We start from the raw sequence: 16,072 nt of genomic DNA on the forward strand, positions 1-16,072 counted from the left end.
CGTCCGTCTCCCTCCCTCCGTCCGTCCGTCTCCGTCCGTCTCCCTCCCTCCGTCCGTCCGTCTCCGTCCGTCTCCCTCCGTCCGTCCGTCCCCGTCCGTCTCCCTCCGTCCGTCCGTCCGTCTCCCTCCCTCCCTCCGTCCGTCTCCCTCCCTCCCTCCGTCTCCCTCCCTCCGTCCGTCCGTCTCCCTCCCTCCCTCCCTCCGTCCGTCTCCCTCCCTCCCTCCGTCCGTCTCCCTCCCTCCCTCCGTCCGTCTCCCTCCCTCCGTCCGTCTCCCTCCCTCCCTCCCTTCCTCCGTCTCCCTCCCTCCCTCCCTCCCTCCGTCCGTCTCCCTCCCTCCCTCCGTCCGTCTCCCTCCCTCCCTCCGTCCGTCTCCCTCCGTCCGTCTCCCTCCCTCCGTCCGTCTCCCTCCCTCCCTCCCTCCCTCCGTCTCCCTCCCTCCCTCCGTCTCCCTCCCCCCCTCCGTCCATCCCCCTCCCTCCCTCCCTCCGTCTCCCTCCCTCCCTCCGTCCGTCTCCCTCCCTCCCTCCGTCCGTCTCCCTCCCTCCCTCCCTCCGTCTCGCTCCCTCCCTCCCTCCGTCTCCCTCCCTCCCTCCGTCTCCCTCCCTCCCTCCGTCCGTCTCCCTCCCTCCCTCCGTCCGTCTCCCTCCCTCCGTCCGTCTCCCTCCCTCGTCCGTCTCCCTCCCTCCCTCCCTCCCTCTCTCCGTCCGTCTCCCTCCCTCCGTCCGTCTCCCTCCCTCCCTTCCTCCCTCCCTCTCTCCCTCCGTCCGTCCGTCTCCCTCCCTCCGTCCGTCCGTCTCCCTCCCTCCGTCCCCCTCCCTCCGTCCGTCCCCCTCCCACCCTCCGTCCGTCCGTCCCCCTCCCACCCTCCGTCCGTCCCCCTCCCTCCCTCCCTCCCTCCCCCTCCCTCCGTCCCCCTCCCTCCCTCCGTCCCCCTCCCTCCCTCCGTCCCCCCTCCCTCCGTCTGTCTCCGTCCGTCCGTCCGTCTCCCTCCCTCCCTCCGTCTCCCTCCCTCCCTCCGTCTCCCTCCCTCCCTCCGTCTCCCTCCCCTCCTCTGTCTCCCTCCCTCCGTCCCCCTCCCTCCCTCCCTCCGTCCGTCTCCCTCCCTCCCTCCCTCCGTCCGTCTCCCTCCCTCCCTCCGTCCGTCTCCCTCCCTCCCTCCCTCCGTCCGTCCGTCTCCCTCCGTCCGTCCGTCTCCCTCCCTCCCTCCCTCCGTCCGTCTCCCTCCCTCCCTCCGTCTCCCTCCCTCCCTCCCTCCCTTTGTCCGTCCGTCTCCCTCCCTCCCTCCGTCTCCCTCCCTCCCTCCCTCCCTTTGTCCGTCCGTCTCCCTCCCTCCCTCCGTCCGTCTCCCTCCCTCGTCCCTCCGTCTCCCTCCCTCCGTCCGTCTCCCTCCGTCCGTCCGTCCCCCTCCCACCCTCCGTCCGTCCGTCCCCCTCCCACCCTCCGTCCGTCCGTCCCCCTCCCTCCGTCCGTCCCCCTCCCTCCGTCCGTCCGTCCCCCTCCCTCCGTCCGTCCGTCCCCTCCCTCCGTCCGTCCCCCTCCCTCCGTCCGTCCCCCTCCCTCCCTCCGTCTCCCTCCCTCCCTCCCTCCCTTTGTCCGTCCGTCTCCCTCCCTCGTCCGTCCGTCTCCCTCCCTCCGTCCGTCCGTCTCCCTCCCTCGTCCGTCCGTCTCCCTCCCTTCCTCCCTCCGTCTCCCTCCCTCCCGTCCTCTCCACCCTCCGTCCGTCCCCCTCCCTCCGTCCGTCCGTCCCCCTCCCTCCGTCCGTCCCCCTCCGTCCGTCCCCCTCCCTCCGTCCGTCTCCCTCCCTCCCTCCGTCCGTCTCCCTCCCTCCGTCTCCCTCCCTCCATCCATCTCCCTCCCTTCCCTCCCTCCCCCCCTTCCCTCCCTCCGTCCGTCTCCCTCCCTCCCTCCGTCTCCCTCCGTCCGCCTCCGTCCGTCTCCCTCCCTCTCTCCGTCCGTCTCCCTCCCTCCGTCTCCCTCCCTCCATCCATCTCCCTCCCTTCCCTCCCTCCCCCCCTTCCCTCCCTCCGTCCGTCTCCCTCCCTCCCTCCGTCTCCCTCCGTCCGTCTCCCTCCCTTCCCTCCCTCCCCCTCCCTCCCTTCCCTCCCTCCCTCCGTCCATCCATCCATCTCCCTCCCTCCATCCATCCATCCATCTCCCTCCCTCCGTCCATCCATCCATCTCCCTCCCTGTCCATCCATCCATCCATCCATCCATCCATCTCCCTCCCTCCATCCATCTCCCTCCGTCCATCCATCCATCCATCTCCCTCCCTCGTCCATCCATCCATCCATCTCCCTCCCTCCATCCATTCATCCATCTCCCTCCCTCCATTCATCCATCCATCTCCCTCCCTCCCTCCCTCCATCCCCCTCCCTCCCTCCATCCATCTCCCTCCCTCCCTCCCTCCATCTCCCTCCCTCCATCCATCCATCTCCCTCCTCCCTCCATCCATCCCCCCTCCCTCCCTCCATCCATCCATCCATCCCCCTCCCTCCATCCATCCATCTCCCTCCCTCCATCCATCCATCCATCTCCCTCCATCCATCCATCCATCTCCCTCCCTCCCTCCATCCATCCATCTCCCTCCCTCCATCCATCCATCCATCCATCCCCCTCCATCCATCTCCCTCCCTCCATCCATCCATCTCCCTCCCCCTCCCCCTCCATCCATCTCCCTCCCCCTCCCCCTCCGTCCATCTCCCTCTCACCTCCGTCCGTCTCCGTCCGTCCGTCCGTCTCCGTCCGTGCGTGCGTCTCCGTGCGTCCGTCCGCCCCCCTCCGTCCGTCTCCGTCCGTCTCCCTCCCTCCCTCCGTCTCCCTCCCTCCCTCCGTCTCCCTCCCTCCGTCCGCCTCCCTCCGTCCGTCCGCCTCCCTCCGTCTCCCTCCGTCCGTCCGCCTCCCTCCGTCCGCCTCCCTCCCTCCGTCCGCCTCCCTCCCTCCGTCCATCTCCCTCCCTCCCTCCCTCCATCCATCTCCCTCCATCCATCCATCTCCCCCCCTTCCCTCCCTCCCCCCTTCCCTCCCTCCGTCTCCCTCCCTCCGTCTCCCTCCCTCCCTCCCTCCCTCCGTCCGTCCGTCTCCCTCCCTCCCTCCCTCCGTCCGTCTCCCTCCCTCCCTCCGTCCGTCCGTCCCCCTCCTCCGTCCGTCCCCCTCCCTCCGTCCGTCCGTCCCCCTCCCTCGTCCGTCCGTCCGTCCCCCTCCCTCCGTCCGTCCGTCCGTCCCCCTCCCTCCGTCCGTCCGTCCCCCTCCCTCCGTCCGTCCCCCTCCCTCCGTCCGTCCCCCTCCCTCCGTCCGTCCCCCTCCCTCCGTCCGTCCCCGTCCCCTCCCTCCGTCCGTCCCCGTCCCCCTCCCTCCGTCCGTCCCCGTCCCCCTCCCTCCGTCCGTCTCCGTCCCCCTCCCTCCGTCCGTCCCCCTCCCTCCGTCCGTCCCCCTCCGTCCGTCCCCCCCCCTCCCTCCGTCCCCCTCCCTCCCTCCGTCCCCCTCCCTCCGTCCCCCTCCCTCCGTCCGTCCGTCCCCCTCCCTCCGTCCGTCCGTCCCCCTCCCTCCGTCCGTCCCCCTCCCTCCGTCCGTCCCCCTCCCTCCGTCCGTCCCCCTCCCTCCGTCCCCCTCCCTCCGTCCGTCCCCTCCGTCCGTCCGTCCCCCTCCGTCCGTCCCCTCCCTCCCTCCCTCCGTCCCCCTCCCTCCCTCCCTCCGTCCGTCCCCCTCCCTCCCTCCCTCCCTCCGTCCGTCTCCGTCCGTCCGTCCGTCCCCCTCCGTCCGTCCGTCCCCCTCCCTCCGTCCGTCCGTCCCCCTCCCTCCGTCCGTCCCCCTCCCTCCGTCCGTCCGTCCCCCTCCCTCCGTCCGTCCCCCTCCCTCCGTCCGTCCGTCCCCTCCCTCCGTCCGTCCCCCTCCCTCCGTCCGTCCCCCTCCCTCCGTCCGTCCCCCTCCCTCCGTCTGTCCCCCTCCCTCCGTCTGTCCCCCTCCCTCCGTCCGTCCCCCTCCCTCCGTCTCCCTCCCTCCCTCCGTCTCTCTCCCTCCCTCCGTCTCTCTCCCTCCCTCCGTCTCCCTCCCTCCCTCCGTCTCCCTCCCTCCCTCCGTCTCCCTCCCTCCCTCCGTCTCTCTCCCTCCTCCGTCTCTCTCCCTCCCTCCGTCTCTCTCCCTCCCTCCGTCCCCCTCCTCCGTCTCCCTCCCTCCATCCATCTCCTCCCTTCCCTCCCTCCCCCCTCCCTCCCTCCCTCCCTCAGTCTCCCTCCCTCCCTCCGTCTCCCTCCGTCCGTCCGTCTCCCTCCGTCCGTCCGTCCGTCTCCCTCCATCCGTCCGTCTCCCTCCGTCCGTCCGTCTCCCTCCGTCCGTCTCCCTCCCTCCGTCCATCCATCCATCCATCTCCCTCCCTCCGTCCATCCATCCATGTCCGTCCATCCATCCATCCATCTCCCTCCTCCGTCCATCCATCCATCTCCCTCCCTCCGTCCATCCATCCATCTCCCTCCCTCCGTCCATCCATCCATCCATCTCCCTCCTCCGTCCATCCATCCATCCATCCATCTCCCTCCCTCCCTCCGTCCGTCCATCCATCCATCCATCCATCTCCCTCCCTCCGTCCATCCATCCATCTCCCTCCCTCCGTCCATCCATCCATCTCCCTCCCTCCCTCCCTCCATCCATCCATCTCCCTCCCTCCCTCCATCCATCCATCTCCCTCCCTCCATTCATCCATCTCCCTCCCTCCATCCATCCATCCATCCATCCATCTCCCTCCCTCCATCCATCCATCTCCCTCCCTCCATCCATCCATCCATCCATCTCCCTCCCTCCCTCCCTCCATCCATCCATCCATCCATCCATCCATCTCCCTCCCTCCATCCATCCATCTCCCTCCCTCCATCCATCCATCTCCCTCCCTCCATCCATCCATCTCCCTCCCTCCATCCATCCATCTCCCTCCATCCATCTCCCTCCCTCCATCCATCTCCCTCCATCCATCTCCCTCCCCACCGTCCATCTCCCTCTCACCTCCGTCCGTGTCCGTCCGTCCGTCTCCGTCCGTCCGTCTCCGTCCGTCCGTCCGTCTCCGTCCGTCCGTCCGTCCGTCTCCGTCCGTCCGTGTCCGTCCGTCCGTCCGTGTCCGTCCGTCCGTGTCCGTCCGTCCGTCTCCGTCCGTCCGTCTCCCTCCGTCCGTCCGTCTCCCTCCGTCCGTGTCCGTCCGTCTCCGTCTCCCTCCCTCCGTCCGTCTCCCTCCCTCCCTCCCTCCGTCCGTCTCCCTCCCTTCCTCCGTCCGTCTCCGTCCGTCCGCCTCCCTCCGTCCGCCTCCCTCCGTCCGCCTCCCTCCCTCCCTCCGTCCGCCTCCCTCCCTCCCTCCGTCCGCCTCCCTCCCTCCCTCCCTCCCTCCGTCCGTCCCCCTCCCTCCCTCCCTCCGTCCGTCCCCCTCCCTCCGTCCGTCCGTCTCCCTCCCTCCGTCCGTCTCCGTCCGTCTCCCTCCGTCCGTCTCCCTCCGTCCGTCCGTCCCCGTCCGTCTCCCTCCGTCCGTCTCCCTCCCTCCCTCCGTCCCTCCGTCTCCGTCCGTCTCCCTCCCTCCGTCTCCCTCCCTCCGTCTCCCTCCCTCCGTCTCCCTCTCTCCGTCTCCCTCCCTCCGTCCGTCCGTCTCCCTCCCTCCGTCCGTCCGTCTCCCTCCCTCCGTCCGTCCGTCTCCCTCCCTCCCTCCGCCTCCCTCCGTCCGTCCGTCTCCCTCCCTCCCTCCGTCTCCCTCCCTCCGTCCGTCTCCCTCCCTCCCTCCGTCTCCCTCCCTCCCTCCCTTCCTCCGTCTCCCTCCCTCCATCCGTCTCCCTCCCTCCCTCCGTCCGTCTCCCTCCCTCCGTCCGTCTCCCTCCCTCCGTCTCCCTCCCTCCCTCCGTCTCCCTCCCTCCCTCCGTCCGTCTCCCTCCCTCCCTCGTCCGTCCGTCTCCCTCCCTCCCTCCGTCTCCCTCCCTCCCTCCCTCCCTCCGTCCGTCCCCCTCCCTCCCTCCGTCCGTCCCCCTCCGTCCGTCCCCCTCCCTCCGTCCGTCCGTCCCCCTCCCTCCGTCCGTCCGTCCCCCTCCCTCCGTCTCCCTCCCTCCCTCCCTCCGTCCCCCTCCCTCCGTCTCTCTCCCTCCCTCCGTCTCTCTCCCTCCCTCCGTCTCTCTCCCTCCCTCCGTCTCCCTCCCTCCCTCCGTCTCCCTCCCTCCCTCCGTCTCTCTCCCTCCCTCCGTCTCTCTCCCTCCCTCCCTCCGTCTCCCTCCCTCCGTCTCCCTCCCTCCATCCATCTCCCTCCCTTCCCTCCCTCCCCCCTTCCCTCCCTCCCTCCGTCTCCCTCCCCTCCCTCCGTCTCCCTCCGTCCGTCTCCCTCCGTCCGTCCGTCTCCCTCCGTCCGTCTCCCTCCGTCTTCCTCCCTCCATCCATCCATCTCCCTCCCTCCGTCCATCCATCCATCCATCTCCCTCCCTCCGTCCATCCATCCATCCATGTCCGTCCATCCATCCATCCATCTCCCTCCCTCCGTCCATCCATCCATCCATCTCCCTCCCTCCGTCCATCCATCCCTCCATCCCTCCATCCCTCCATCCCTCCATCCCTCCATCCATCCATCTCCCTCCATCCATCCATCCATCTCCCTCCATCCATCCATCTCCCTCCATCCATCCATCCATCTCCCTCCATCCATCCATCCATCTCCCTCCATCCATCCATCCATCCATCTCCCTCCCTCCATCCATCCATCTCCCTCCCTCCATCCATCCATCTCCCTCCCTCCATCCATCCATCTCCCTCCCTCCATCCATCCATCCATCCATCCATCTCCCTCCCTCCCTCCATCTCCCTCCCTCCATCCATCCATCCATCCATCCATCCATCTCCCTCCCTCCATCCATCTCCCTCCCTCCCTCCATCTCCCTCCCTCCCTCCATCCATCCATCCATCTCCCTCCATCCATCCATCTCCCTCCCTCCATCTCCCTCCATCCATCTCCCTCCATCTCCCTCCATCCATCTCCCTCCATCTCCCTCCATCCATCTCCCTCCCCCTCCGTCCATCTCCCTCTCACCTCCGTCCGTGTCCGTCCGTCTCCGTCCGTCCGTCTCCGTCTCCCTCCCTCCGTCCGTCTCCCTCCCTCCCTCCGTCCGTCTCCCTCCCTCCCTCCGTCCGTCTCCCTCCCTTCCTCCGTCCGTCTCCGTCTCCGTCCGTCCGTCTCCCTCCGTCCGCCTCCCTCCCTCCCTCCGTCCGCCCGTCTCCCTCCCTCCGTCCGTCCGTCCGCCTCCCTCCCTCCGTCCGTCTCCCTCCCTCCGTCCGTCCGTCCGTCTCCCTCCCTCCGTCTCCGTCCGTCTCCCTCCGTCCGTCCCGTCCGTCTCCCTCCGTCCGTCCGTCCGTCTCCCTCCCTCCCTCCGTCCGTCTCCCTCCCTCCCTCCGTCTCCCTCCGTCCGTCTCCCTCCCTCCGTCCGTCCGTCTCCCTCCCTCCCTCCGTCCGTCTCCCTCCCTCCCTCCGTCCGTCTCCCTCCCTCCCTCCGTCCGTCTCCCTCCCTCCCTCCGTCCGTCTCCCTCCCTCCGTCTCCCTCCCTCCCTCCCTCCGTCTCCCTCCCTCCCTCCCTCCCTCCGTCCGTCTCCCTCCCTCCCTCCCTCCCTCCGTCCGTCTCCCTCCGTCCGTCTCCCTCCCTCCGTCCGTCTCCCTCCCTCCCTCCCTCCCTCCGTCTCCCTCCCTCCCTCCGTCTCCCTCCCTCCCTCCGTCCGTCCCCCTCCCTCCCTCCCTCCGTCCGTCTCCCTCCCTCCCTCCGTCCGTCTCCCTCCCTCCCTCCGTCCGTCTCCCTCCCTCCCTCCCTCCGTCTCGCTCCCTCCCTCCCTCCGTCTCCCTCCCTCCCTCCGTCTCCCTCCCTCCCTCCCTCCGTCCGTCTCCCTCCCTCGTCCGTCCGTCTCCCTCCCTCCGTCCGTCTCCCTCCCTCGTCCGTCTCCCTCCCTCCCTCTCTCCCTCCGTCCGTCTCCCTCCCTCCGTCCGTCTCCCTCCCTCCCTTCCTCCCTCTCTCCCTCCGTCCGTCTCCCTCCCTCCGTCCGTCTCCCTCCCTCCGTCCGTCTCCCTCCCTCCGTCCCCCTCCCTCCGTCCGTCCCCCTCCCACCCTCCGTCCGTCCGTCCCCCTCCCACCCTCCGTCCGTCCCCCTCCCTCCCCCTCCCTCCCCCTCCCCCTCCCTCCCTCCATCCCCCTCCCTCCCTCCGTCCCCCCTCCCTCCGTCCGTCTCCGTCCGTCCGTCCGTCCCCCTCCCTCCGTCCGTCTCCCTCCCTCCCTCCGTCTCCCTCCCTCCCTCCGTCTCCCTCCCTCCCTCCGTCTCCCTCCCTCCGTCCCCCTCCTCCCTCCCTCCGTCCGTCTCCCTCCCTCCCTCCCTCCGTCCGTCTCCCTCCCTCCCTCCGTCCGTCTCCCTCCCTCCCTCCCTCCCTCCGTCCGTCCGTCTCCCTCCGTCCGTCCGTCTCCCTCCCTCCCTCCCTCCGTCCGTCTCCCTCCCTCCCTCCGTCTCCCTCCCTCCCTCCCTCCCTTTGTCCGTCCGTCTCCCTCCCTCCCTCCGTCTCCCTCCCTCCCTCCCTCCCTTTGTCCGTCCGTCTCCCTCCCTCCCTCCGTCCGTCTCCCTCCCTCGTCCCTCCGTCTCCCTCCCTCCGTCCGTCTCCCTCCGTCCGTCCGTCCCCCTCCCACCCTCCGTCCGTCCGTCCCCCTCCCACCCTCCGTCCGTCCGTCCCCCTCCCACCCTCCGTCCGTCCCCCTCCCTCCGTCCGTCCCCCTCCCTCCGTCCGTCCGTCCCCCTCCCTCCGTCCGTCCCCCTCCTCCGTCCGTCCGTCCGTCCCCCTCCCTCCGTCCGTCCCCCTCCCTCCGTCCGTCCCCCTCCCTCCTCCGTCTCCCTCCCTCCCTCCCTCCCTTTGTCCGTCCGTCTCCCTCCCTCGTCCGTCCGTCTCCCTCCCTCCCTCCGTCCGTCTCCCTCCCTCGTCCGTCCGTCTCCCTCCCTCCCTCCGTCCGTCTCCCTCCCTCGTCCGTCCGTCTCCCTCCCTTCCTCCCTCCGTCTCCCTCCCTCCGTCCGTCTCCCTCCCACCCTCCGTCCGTCCCCCTCCCTCCGTCCGTCCGTCCCCCTCCCTCCGTCCATCCCCCTCCGTCCGTCCCCCTCCCTCCGTCCGTCCGTCCCCTCCCTCCCTCCGTCCGTCCGTCCCCCTCCGTCCGTCCCCCTCCGTCCGTCCGTCCGTCCCCCTCCGTCCGTCCGTCCGTCCCCCTCCCTCCGTCCGTCCCCCTCCCTCCGTCCGTCCCCCTCCCTCCGTCCGTCCGTCCCCCTCCCTCCGTCCGTCCGCCCCTCCCTCCGTCCGTCCCCCTCCCTCCGTCCGTCCCCCTCCCTCCGTCCGTCCCCCTCCCTCCGTCCGTCCCCCCTCCCCTCCGTCCCCTCCTCCCTCCGTCCCCCCCCTCCCTCCGTCCCCCTCCCTCCTCCCCCTCCCTCCTCCGTCCCCTCCTCCCTCCGTCCCCGTCCGTCCGTCCGTCCGTCCCCCTCCCTCCGTCCGTCCCCCTCCCTCCGTCCGTCCGTCCCCCTCCCTCCGTCCGGTCCCCTCCCTCCCTCCGTCCGTCCCCCTCCCTCCCTCCGTCCGTCCGTCCCCCTCCCTCCGTCCGTCCGTCCCCCTCCCTCGTCCGTCTCCCTCCGTCTTCCTCCCTCCATCCATCCATCTCCCTCCCTCCGTCCATCCATCCATCCATCTCCCTCCCTCCGTCCATCCATCCATCCATGTCCGTCCATCCATCCATCCATCTCCCTCCCTCCGTCCATCCATCCATCCATCTCCCTCCCTCCGTCCATCCATCCCTTCCACCCTCCATCCCTCCATCCCTCCATCCCTCCATCCATCCATCTCCCTCCATCCATCCATCCATCTCCCTCCATCCATCCATCTCCCTCCATCCATCCATCCATCTCCCTCCATCCATCCATCCATCTCCCTCCATCCATCCATCCATCCATCTCCCTCCCTCCATCCATCCATCTCCCTCCCTCCATCCATCCATCTCCCTCCCTCCATCCATCCATCTCCCTCCCTCCATCCATCCATCCATCCATCTCCCTCCCTCCCTCCATCTCCCCTCCCTCCATCCATCCATCCATCCATCCATCTCCCTCCCTCCATCCATCTCCCTCCCTCCCTCCATCTCCCTCCCTCCCTCCATCCATCCATCCATCTCCCTCCATCCATCCATCTCCCTCCCTCCATCTCCCTCCATCCATCTCCCTCCATCTCCCTCCATCCATCTCCCTCCATCTCCCTCCATCCATCTCCCTCCCCCTCCGTCCATCTCCCTCTCACCTCCGTCCGTGTCCGTCCGTCTCCGTCCGTCCGTCTCCGTCTCCCTCCCTCCGTCCGTCTCCCTCCCTCCCTCCGTCCGTCTCCCTCCCTCCCTCCGTCCGTCTCCCTCCCTTCCTCCGTCCGTCTCCGTCTCCGTCCGTCCGTCTCCCTCCGTCCGCCTCCCTCCCTCCCTCCGTCCGCCCGTCTCCCTCCCTCCGTCCGTCCGTCCGCCTCCCTCCCTCCGTCCGTCTCCCTCCCTCCGTCCGTCCGTCCGTCTCCCTCCCTCCGTCTCCGTCCGTCTCCCTCCGTCCGTCCCCGTCCGTCTCCCTCCGTCCGTCCGTCCGTCTCCCTCCCTCCCTCCGTCCGTCTCCCTCCCTCCCTCCGTCTCCCTCCGTCCGTCTCCCTCCCTCCGTCCGTCCGTCTCCCTCCCTCTCCCTCCTCCCGTCCGTCCCTCCCTCCGTCCGTCTCCTCCCTCCCTCCGTCCGTCTCCCTCCCTCCCTCCGTCCGTCTCCCTCCCTCCGTCTCCCTCCCTCCCTCCCTCCGTCTCCCTCCCTCCCTCCCTCCCTCCGTCCGTCTCCCTCCCTCCCTCCCTCCCTCCGTCCGTCTCCCTCCGTCCGTCTCCCTCCCTCCGTCCGTCTCCCTCCCTCCCTCCCTCCCTCCGTCTCCCTCCCTCCCACCGTCTCCCTCCCTCCCTCCGTCCGTCCCCCTCCCTCCCTCCCTCCGTCCGTCTCCCTCCCTCCCTCCGTCCGTCTCCCTCCCTCCCTCCGTCCGTCTCCCTCCCTCCCTCCCTCCGTCTCGCTCCCTCCCTCCCTCCGTCTCCCTCCCTCCCTCCGTCTCCCTCCCTCCCTCCCTCCGTCCGTCTCCTCCCTCGTCCGTCCGTCTCCCTCCCTCCGTCCGTCTCCCTCCCTCGTCCGTCTCCCTCCCTCCCTCCCTCCCTCTCTCCCTCCGTCCGTCTCCCTCCCTCCGTCCGTCTCCCTCCCTCCCTTCCTCCTCTCTCCCTCCGTCCGTCTCCCTCCCTCCGTCCGTCTCCCTCCCTCCGTCCGTCTCCCTCCCTCCGTCCCCCTCCCTCCGTCCGTCCCCCTCCCACCCTCCGTCCGTCCGTCCCCCTCCCACCCTCCGTCCGTCCCCCTCCCTCCCCCTCCCCCTCCCTCCCCCTCCCCCTCCCTCCCTCCGTCCCCCTCCCTCCCTCCGTCCCCCCTCCCTCCGTCCGTCTCCGTCCGTCCGTCCCCCTCCCTCCGTCCGTCTCCCTCCCTCCCTCCGTCTCCCTCCCTCCCTCCGTCTCCCTCCCTCCCTCCGTCTCCCTCCCTCCGTCCCCCTCCCTCCCTCCCTCCGTCCGTCTCCCTCCCTCCCTCCCTCCGTCCGTCTCCCTCCCTCCCTCCGTCCGTCTCCCTCCCTCCCTCCCTCCCTCCGTCCGTCCGTCTCCCTCCGTCCGTCCGTCTCCCTCCCTCCCTCCCTCCGTCCGTCTCCCTCCCTCCCTCCGTCTCCCTCCCTCCCTCCCTCCCTTTGTCCGTCCGTCTCCCTCCCTCCCTCCGTCTCCCTCCCTCCCTCCCTCCCTTTGTCCGTCCGTCTCCCTCCCTCCCTCCGTCCGTCTCCCTCCCTCGTCCCTCCGTCTCCCTCCCTCCGTCCGTCTCCCTCCGTCCGTCCGTCCCCCTCCCACCCTCCGTCCGTCCGTCCCCCTCCCACCCTCCGTCCGTCCGTCTCCCCTCCCACCCTCCGTCCGTCCCCCTCCCTCCGTCCGTCCCCCTCCCTCCGTCCGTCCGTCCCCCTCCCTCCGTCCGTCCCCCTCCCTCCGTCCGTCCGTCCGTCCCCTCCCTCCGTCCGTCCCCCTCCCTCCGTCCGTCCCCCTCCCTCCCTCCGTCTCCCTCCCTCCCTCCCTCCCTTTGTCCGTCCGTCTCCCTCCCTCGTCCGTCCGTCTCCCTCCCTCCCTCCGTCCGTCTCCCTCCCTCGTCCGTCCGTCTCCCTCCCTCCCTCCGTCCGTCTCCCTCCCTCGTCCGTCCGTCTCCCTCCCTTCCTCCCTCCGTCTCCCTCCCTCCGTCCGTCTCCCTCCCACCCTCCGTCCGTCCCCCTCCCTCCGTCCGTCCGTCCCCCTCCCTCCCTCCGTCCGTCCGTCCCCCTCCCCGTCCGTCCCCCTCCGTCCGTCCGTCCGTCCCCCTCCGTCCGTCCGTCCGTCCCCCTCCCTCCGTCCGTCCCCTCCCTCCGTCCGTCCCCCTCCCTCCGTCCGTCCGTCCCCCTCCCTCCGTCGCCCCTCCCTCTGTCCGTCCCCCTCCCTCCGTCCGTCCCCCTCCCTCCATCCGTCCGTCCCCCTCCTCCGTCCGTCCCCCTCCCTCCCTCCGTCCCCCTCCCTCCCTCCGTCCCCCTCCCTCCCTCCGTCCCCGTCCGTCCGTCCGTCCGTCCCCCTCCCTCCGTCCGTCCCCCTCCCTCCGTCCGTCCGTCCCCTCCCTCCGTCCGTCCCCCTCCCTCCCTCCGTCCGTCCCCCTCCCTCCCTCCGTCCGTCCGTCCCCCTCCCTCCGTCCGTCCGTCCCCCTCCCTCCGTCCGTCCGTCTCCCTCCGTCCGTCCCCCTCCCTCCGTCCGTCCGTCCCCCTCCCTCCGTCCGTCCCCCTCCCTCCCTCCGTCTCCCTCCCTCCCTCCCTTTGTCCGTCCGTCTCCCTCCCTCGTCCGTCCGTCTCCCTCCCTCCTCCGTCCGTCTCCCTCCCTCGTCCGTCCGTCTCCCTCCCTTCCTCCCTCCGTCTCCCTCCCTCCGTCCGTCTCCCTCCCACCCTCCGTCCGTCCCCCTCCCTCCGTCCGTCCGTCCCCCTCCCTCCGTCCGTCCCCCTCCGTCTGTCCCCCTCCCTCCGTCCGTCCGTCCCCCTCCCTCCCTCCGTCCGTCCGTCCGTCCCCTCCGTCCGTCCCCCTCCGTCCGTCCGTCCGTCCCCCTCCGTCTGTCCCCCTCCGTCCGTCCGTCCGTCCCCCTCCGTCCGTCCGTCCCCCTCCCTCCGTCCCCGTCCGTCCCCCTCCCTCCGTCCGTCCGTCCCCCTCCCTCCGTCCGTCCGTCCCCTCCCTCCGTCCGTCCGTCCCCCTCCCTCCGTCCGTCCCCCTCCCTCCGTCCGTCCGTCCCCCTCCCTCCGTCCGTCCCCCTCCCTCCGTCCGTCCCCCTCCCTCCCTCCGTCCCCGTCCGTCCGTCCGTCCCCCTCCCTCCGTCCCCGTCCGTCCGTCCGTCCCCTCCCTCCCTCCGTCCGTCCGTCCGTCCCCCTCCCCTCCCTCCGTCCGTCCGTCCGTCCCCCTCTCCCTCCCGTCCGTCCCCCTCCCTCCCTCCGTCCATCCCCCTCCCTCCCTCCGTCCGTCCGTCCCCCTCCCTCCGTCCGTCCCCCTCCCTCCGTCCGTCCCCCTCCCTCCGTCCGTCCGTCCCCCCCCTCCCTCCGTCCGTCCCCCCCCTCCCTCCGTCCGTCCGTCCCCCCCCCTCCCTCCGTCCCTCCGTCCCCCCCCTCCGTCCGTCCCTCCGTCCGTCCCTCCGTCCGTCTCCCTCCCTCCGTCCCCCTCCCTCCATCCGTCCCCCTCCCTCCGTCCGTCCCCCTCCCTCCGTCCGTCCCCCTCCCTCCCTCCGTCCCCCTCCTCCCTCCCGTCCGTCCCCCTCCCTCCCTCCGTCCCCCCCGTCCGTCCCCCTCCCTCCCTCAGTCTCCCTCCCTCCCTCCCTCCCTCCGTCTCCCTCCCTCCGTCTCCCTCCCTCCGTCCGTCTCCCTCCCTCCCTCCGTCCGCCTCCGTCCGTCTCCCTCCCTCCCTCCGTCCGTCTCCCTCCCTCCATCCATCTCCCTCCCTCCATCCATCTCCCTCCCTTCCCTCCCTCCCTCCCTTCCCTCCCTCCCTCCGTCTCAGTCCGTCCGTCCGTCCGTCCGTCTCCCTCCCTTCCCTCCCTCCCCTCCCTCCCTTCCCTCCCTCCCTCCGTCCATCCATCCATCTCCCTCCATCCATCCATCTCCCTCCCTCCGTCCGTCCATCCATCCATCCATCCATCCATCCATCCATCCATCCATCTCCCTCCCTCCCTCCCTCCATCCATCTCCCTCCCTCCATCCATCTCCCTCCCTCCCTCCCTCCCTCCCTCCCTCCATCCATCCATCCATCCATCCATCTCCCTCCGTCCATCCATCCATCTCCCTCCCTCCATCCATCCATCTCCCTCCCTCCATTCATCCATCCATCCATCTCCCTCCCTCCCTCCCTCCCTCCATCCATCTCCCTCCCTCCCTCCATCTCCCTCCCTCCCTCCATCTCCCTCCCTCCATCCATCCATCCATCCATCCATCTCCCTCCCTCCCTCTATCCATCCCCCTCCCTCCATCCATCCATCCATCCATCTCCCTCCCTCCATCCATCCATCTCCCTCCCTCCATCCATCCATCCATCTCCCTCCCTCCATCCATCCATCTCCCTCCCTCCATCCATCCATCTCCCTCCCCCTCCGTCCATCTCCCTCTCACCTCCGTCCGTCTCCGTCCATCCGTCCGTCTCCGTCCGTGCGTGCGTCTCCGTGCGTCCGTCCGCCCCCCTCCGTCCGTCTCCCTCCGTCCGTCCGTCTCCGTCCGTCTCCCTCCCTCCCTCCGTCTCCCTCCCTCCCTCCGTCCGTCTCCCTCCCTCCCTCCGTCCGTCTCCCTCCCTCCCTCCGTCCGTCTCCCTCCCTCCCTCCGTCCGTCCGCCTCCCTCCGTCCGCCTCCCTCCCTCCGTCCGCCTGCCTCCCTCCGTCCGCCTCCCTCCCTCCGTCCGCCTCCCTCCCTCCGTCCATCTCCCTCCCTCCCTCCCTCCATCCATCTCCCTCCATCCATCTCCCTCCATCCATCTCCCTCCATCCATCCATCCATCTCCCTCCCTCCCTCCATCCATCCATCTCCCTCCATCCATCCATCCATCTCCCTCCATCCATCCATCTCCCTCCATCCATCCATCTCCCCCCCTTCCCTCCCTCCCCCCTTCCCTCCCTCCGTCTCCCTCCCTCCCTCCGTCTCCCTCCCTCCCTCCGTCCGTCCGTCTCCCTCCCTCCCTCCGTCCGTCCGTCTCCCACCCTCCGTCCGTCCGTCCGTCTCCCTCCCTCCCTCCGTCCGTCTCCCTCCCTCCCTCCGTCTCCCTCCCTCCCTCCCTCCCTCCGTCTCCCTCCCTCCCTCCGTCCGTCTGCCTCCCTCCCTCCGTCCGTCTCCCTCCCTCCCTCCGTCCGTCCCCCTCCCTCCGTCCGTCTCCCTCCCTCCCTCCGTCCGTCCCCCTCCCTCCGTCCGTCCCCCTCCCTCCGTCCGTCCCCCTCCCTCCGTCCGTCCCCCTCCCTCCCTCCGTCCGTCCGTCCGTCCCCCTCCGTCCGTCCCCGTCCGTCCCCCTCCGTCCGTCCCCCTCCCTCCGTCCGTCCCCCTCCCTCCGTCCGTCCCCCTCCCTCCGTCCCCCTCCCTCCCTCCGTCCCCCTCCCCTCCCTCCCTCCGTCCGTCCGTCCCCCTCCCTCCCTCCCTCCGTCCGTCCGTCCGTCCCCCCTCCCTCCCTCCCTCCGTCCGTCCGTCCGTCCCCCTCCCTCCGTCCGTCCCCCTCCTCCGTCCGCCTCCCTCCGTCCGTCCCCCTCCCTCCGTCCGTCCGTCCCCCTCCCTCCGTCCGTCCCCCTCCCTCCGTCCGTCCCCCTCCCTCCGTCCGTCTCTCTCCCTCCCTCCGTCCGTCTCTCTCCCTCCCTCCGTCTCTCTCCCTCCCTCCGTCTCCCTCCCTCCCTCCGTCTCCCTCCCTCCGTCTCCCTCCCTCCCTCCCGTCTCCCTCCCTCCATCCCTCCCTCCGTCCGTCTCCCTCCCTCCC

General features: G+C 70.9%; 1 protein-coding gene across 3 annotated transcripts in view; it reads right to left on the reverse strand.

Annotated features, from left to right (window-relative positions):
* Nucleotides 1–16,072, reverse strand: part of LOC146871121 (26S proteasome non-ATPase regulatory subunit 11) — a 922,247-nt gene that overhangs the window by 243,780 nt on the left and 662,395 nt on the right. The gene's annotated exons all lie outside the window — the stretch shown is intronic.

This window comes from Triturus cristatus, chromosome 1_1 (genome assembly GCF_964204655.1).
Source record: "Triturus cristatus chromosome 1_1, aTriCri1.1, whole genome shotgun sequence".
In the NCBI taxonomy this organism is placed as follows: Eukaryota; Metazoa; Chordata; class Amphibia; order Caudata; family Salamandridae; genus Triturus; species Triturus cristatus.